The sequence below is a fragment of the Erinaceus europaeus genome, chromosome 20, assembly GCF_950295315.1.
Source record: "Erinaceus europaeus chromosome 20, mEriEur2.1, whole genome shotgun sequence".
NCBI classification, from domain to species: Eukaryota; Metazoa; Chordata; class Mammalia; order Eulipotyphla; family Erinaceidae; genus Erinaceus; species Erinaceus europaeus.
In genome coordinates this window covers 27,394,304-27,399,090 of record NC_080181.1, presented here as the reverse complement: position 1 = coordinate 27,399,090, position 4,787 = coordinate 27,394,304, and the positions used below count along the sequence as shown (strand labels likewise).

General features: G+C 46.4%; 1 long non-coding RNA gene across 1 annotated transcript; it reads left to right on the top strand.

The window, feature by feature from the left end:
* The first annotated feature begins 2,876 nt into the window (after positions 1-2,876).
* On the top strand, positions 2,877-3,669 carry LOC132534942 (uncharacterized). The gene is made up of 3 exons (XR_009546702.1): positions 2,877-2,988; positions 3,413-3,502; positions 3,588-3,669. It is a non-coding gene; the product is annotated as an uncharacterized LOC132534942 (long non-coding RNA).
* The last annotated feature ends 1,118 nt before the right edge of the window (positions 3,670-4,787 follow it).

Below are 4,787 nucleotides of genomic sequence, written 5' to 3'. Positions count from 1 at the left end.
CAGGTCTTCTTTGTCAGGCCTCTGGTTTTGTCCTATCTACTCTCTGTCCAGTGCCTTTCTTTTAGTGTGTGTGTGTGTGTGTGTGTGTGTGTGTGTGTGTGTGTGTGTGTGTAAGTAAGCCCAAGGCCTTAAATATGCTGTCCCACTGAAAAACCTCCCTAGATTATTTTTTCATTTTCTATTTGAGAAAGAGAGAGACACCATGGCACCACAGCACCATTCATGTACCTCCACAATGCCATCCATGGTGCATCCATGGGGAGACTTAAACTCAGGCGCTTGTGCTTGGTGAGATGCATACTCTACCAAGTGAACTCTCCTGGTCCTCTTTTGTTGATATATATGGGGGGGGGGAACCGGGGCACTGCCCCCATCATATGAAACAGGAGGACTTGAACTCAGGGCCCCAAATATACAAAGTTTGCCTGTTTTCTCTAAATCACTCCACTTTCAAGAAGGTTCTATGAAACTCCTCATCTAGATAGGCCTTCTGGCAAAATTTTTCCACCCCACCCCCAATGTGTAAGAGATGACTACCAGCCCTGGTGCAGAATCCTGTCCTTCTTCTGTCAAGACTCACCGGGTAGTGGGGGTTAGAGGGTGGGTGTAGGGAGTCCCTGAGACAAGAGACAGAACTGAGCCCTAACTTCTCAGACTGGAGGAGGTCTTGGTCTCAGGGCTAAGCTTACTGCCTTGCACTGCTGCATCTGAACAAAAGGGGGCTCTCCAATGCAGAACACAAGACTTCAGGCTGCCTTCCCAGGCATCTTGGAGGAAGGGATGGAGTTAGGCTTCCCTGCTTCCTCGAAGGCAAAGAAACCTACGTCTTATTTACTCATTTTCTTCTTTCTTTCTTTCCTTCTTTCTTCCTTCCTTCCTTTATTAATTTTTCCCCTTTTGTTGCCATTCTTTATCGTCATTGTTGTTATTATTGTTCTTGTTATTGCTGTCATTGTTGGGTAGGACAGAGAGAAATTAAGAAAGGAGGGGACGACAGAGAGGGGAGAGAAAGATAGACACCTACAGTCCTGCTTCACCACCTGCAAAGTGACTCCCCTGCAGGTGGGGAGCCGGGGTTTGAACCGGGATCCTTAGCGCAGGTCCTTGTGCTTTGCGCCACATACGCTTAACACGCTGCGCCACCGCCCGGCTCCCTCATTAATTTCTTTGTGAGAGGAACTCATGAGCTTCTCCTTTCTCTAAAGAGATATGAGAGGCCCGGCAGTGGCACATCTGGTCAAGCACAGTATCACTATGCAGAAGGAAATGGGTTCGAGCCCCTGCTTCCCACCTGGGGGAGGGGGACACACTTCACTAGCAGTGAAACAGGTCTGCAGATGTCTGTCATTCTCTTTTCTTTTCAATCTCCCCTCCCCTCTCAATCTCCCTCTGTTTTGTCAAATAAAAAAAAATAGAAAGGAAGGAATGGATGCCTACAGCGGCGGATTTGTAGTGCAGGCACCAAGCCCCAGCAATAACCCATGTGGGGGAGGGAAAAAAAAGTCCCGGAGTTTTGACCCCCCTCTGGGAGACCTTCTCTTCTCTCCTGGCCCTCAGCTCACTTGTCCTTTTCTATTAAATAAAGTCTGCAAAGGAGAGATTTCTCCTTGTAGCAGTAAGTGTGGGAGCGTGTAGGCATGTGGGTGTGCAGCCTGTAACAGTTCTCACTGGAAGGTTCTCTCTGAGCTCTTCCTTCCATTGTGTCAATGTCATGTTATCCACGAGAATACTGGGAATGGTGCGGGCTAGTGCGGTTAAGCACACATAGTACCATGCAGCAAGGACCTAGGTTCGAACCCCTGCCCCCCCCCACCTGCGGTGACTACACTATTGGTGGCATTGTGTGGTCACTCAGGAGAACTATATGGAGGTGCCTTAAGAAGTGGAGAATAGAGCTACCCTCTGATGGAACAAATCCCAAAGAGTGGAAACCAGGATCTTAAGGAGACAGCTGTGCCCCTGGTTCAGAGCTGCTCAAGTCACAAGTCGCACGGTAGTGGAGACATGAAAAGAAGTGAAATGTCCTGAATGGCCTGATAAAGGAAATGTAGCATAGATGCAGTGGAATATTAGTCAGCCTTTAAAAGGGTCATAATTCTCCTGCATATGACAGTTAAGATGAAGCTGGGGGATGTTGTGCTAAGTGAAATCAGAGTATTTACAGTAATTAAATGCACCAGTCACAGAATTAATGACTTTTTAACATGTAGTGTGCCCCCTCAGTGTTTTCTCTCTTTGCCTCTTTTAACCGTTTTTGTATATGTCCTATAACTTTGATGGCAAGGTGCTAGATCCTGCTGGATTCTCTCTCCCACAGAACAGTGGGAGAACAGCTCAGCACAGCTCACGGGAGCCCCCTTCTGCCCTGTGTACGTTTTTCTTCCTTATGTTACAGCTCATGGAGTGAGGGAGAGATATCAGCACTCCACTGCTGGATGAATAAATCAGTCTGATGGTGGATCAGAACACTCAGGAGCCTCTAGACAACTTCCCGACCTGTTTCCTGATCACCTTGAACAGATTCCTAATAGTTCTTGCTGTTAAGAAGTTTCCAAAAGTAGGCTAGGGTGGGGGTGAGGGGTTGCTCAGGGGTTAGAGCACAGTCCTTAGCTGCCCTAGGTCTCAGAGCTAATTTCCAACACAACACAGGGGACTCTGGTCTCAGTCTCATATTAAATAAAAACAAACAAGCACTCAACAAAAACTCATTGAGAGGCAGAGCTGAGGGGAGAATCCCATGACCTTGACTTTTCTGTCTGCTTTTTCAGATGCTCTGTGTTTCTCTCAGATGTCAGTGGAAATGGCTTAGATGTCAGTGAGTCACAAGTGTGTGAAGGGCCTCCAACCACTTTCATTCACTAAGGAAAAGCTATGAGAGGGAAAGGGATGGACTTGCCTGGCAGTTTTGATGAGACTCTTGGGTTGGCAACAAACAGATACTCAGAAGCAGTCTAAGAGGACTTTTTCATAATCTGTTCTTCAGATGAGGTAACTGAAGCACAGAGAAAAATAAAAGTGTTTCACCTGTGACCATACATACAGAACTGTATGGTTTAGTTTTAATTTTTTTAAAAAATATTTATTTATTCCTTTGTTATTTATGCCCTTGCTGTTTTATTGTTGTAGTTATTATTGTTGTTGTTATTGATGTTGTTGTTGTTGGATAGGACAGAGAGAAATGGAGAGAGAAAGGGAAGACAGAGAGGGGGAGAGAAAGATAGACACCTGCAGACCTGCTTCACTGCTTGTGAAGAGACCCCCCCAAAGGTGGGAACCTGGGGACTCGAACCGGGATCCTTACTCTGGTCCTTGTGCTTTGCACCATGTTCACTTAATCGGCTGTGCTACCGCCCAACTCCCAGTTTTAATGTTTTTAAAAAACGGCTTATTGTTTATTCATTCTGTTGATCAGAGCACTGTTCACGTCTGATTTGTGGTCGTGTCAAGGACTGAACCTAGGATGCTGGAGCCTCAGGCAAGGAAGTCTGCTGTGTAAATTGAGGTACTATTTCCCTGCCCCTGTGAGTCTGTTTTCAAGTGATCTTGGAGTATGCTGTTTATTTTCCTTCTTTTTACTTTATTTTCAGTGAGGAGTAGGAACGGGAGCTCCTGTCCACTGAGCAAGCACTATGTGCCAGGCTGGAGGTCCTGGACATTCTGGACATTTGTCTTCCTGGTCCTCTTCACCATCCAACTAGGTCAGTTAGAGCCACAGTGAAGTGTGTTTGTGTGTGTGTGTGTGTGTGTGTGTGTGTGTGTGTGTGTGTGTGTGTGAGAGAGAGAGAGAGAGAGAGAGAGAGAGAAAAAGAGAGAGAGAGTCCAGGCTCCAGACCACAACATCAAAGCTCAGTTAGGAACTTTGGAGTGTCTCCCTTTCTCTGGGCTCTATTTTCTCATAGGTATTAGTTGTATCATAATAGCACGTGAATCCTTGGGGGTTTATGAGAAAGACATGGACTACAGGCTGGGGGCTGGTGCACCTGGTTGAGCACACACACTGCAGTGCACAAGGACCCTAGGTTCAAGCCCCCAACTCCCACCTGCAGAGGAAAACTTCATGAGTGGCAAAACAGGGATGAAGCATTCTCTCTCTCTCTCTCTCTCCCTTCCTCCTTCCCTCCCTCTTTATCTCCCCTTCCATCCAAAATTCTCTGTCTCTATAATAAATAAGTACATAATAATAATAATAAGCTGGGTTGTCATATAGTAGATGATAAAAATGCTGCTCTGCATTCTGTATCATGAAGAAAGGGAAACTGAGTCCAGGAGGCTAAGTAGTCCACTGTGCTTGAATTAATGCAACCCAAATCTCGTTAAATGTGAAAGGCCAATCTGATTTAACTACCAGCGCAGGTACACAACTCATTTTTTGGTGTTAGTGCAGCTACTTTGTTTTTGCAGACTCTGACTTTGGGCCTAGTGACTTTGGGCTGTGGGTTCTTACACTGCATCCCTCTTTAGTACCCTTCAGGGGGTGCCATTGAGCTGCATTCACCAAGTTCCGGGCCAGAGGACCAAAATTTGAAATTTTGTTCACTGAAAAGAAAAACTTGCAAGTTTGAAATCCAAACTATCAAAGTGTTCTCTTTTTTATGAAAATGGTCTTTAAAAAGGAAAATGGGGGGCCAGGCGGTAGCAAAGCAGGTTAAGCACACATAGCCTGAAGCCCAAGGACCAGCATAAGGATCCCAATTCCATCCCTTGGCTCACCACCTGCGGGGGGGGGGGGGGAGTAGGGGGGGACTTCACAAGCAATGCAGCAGGTCTGCAGGTGTCTTTCTCTCCTC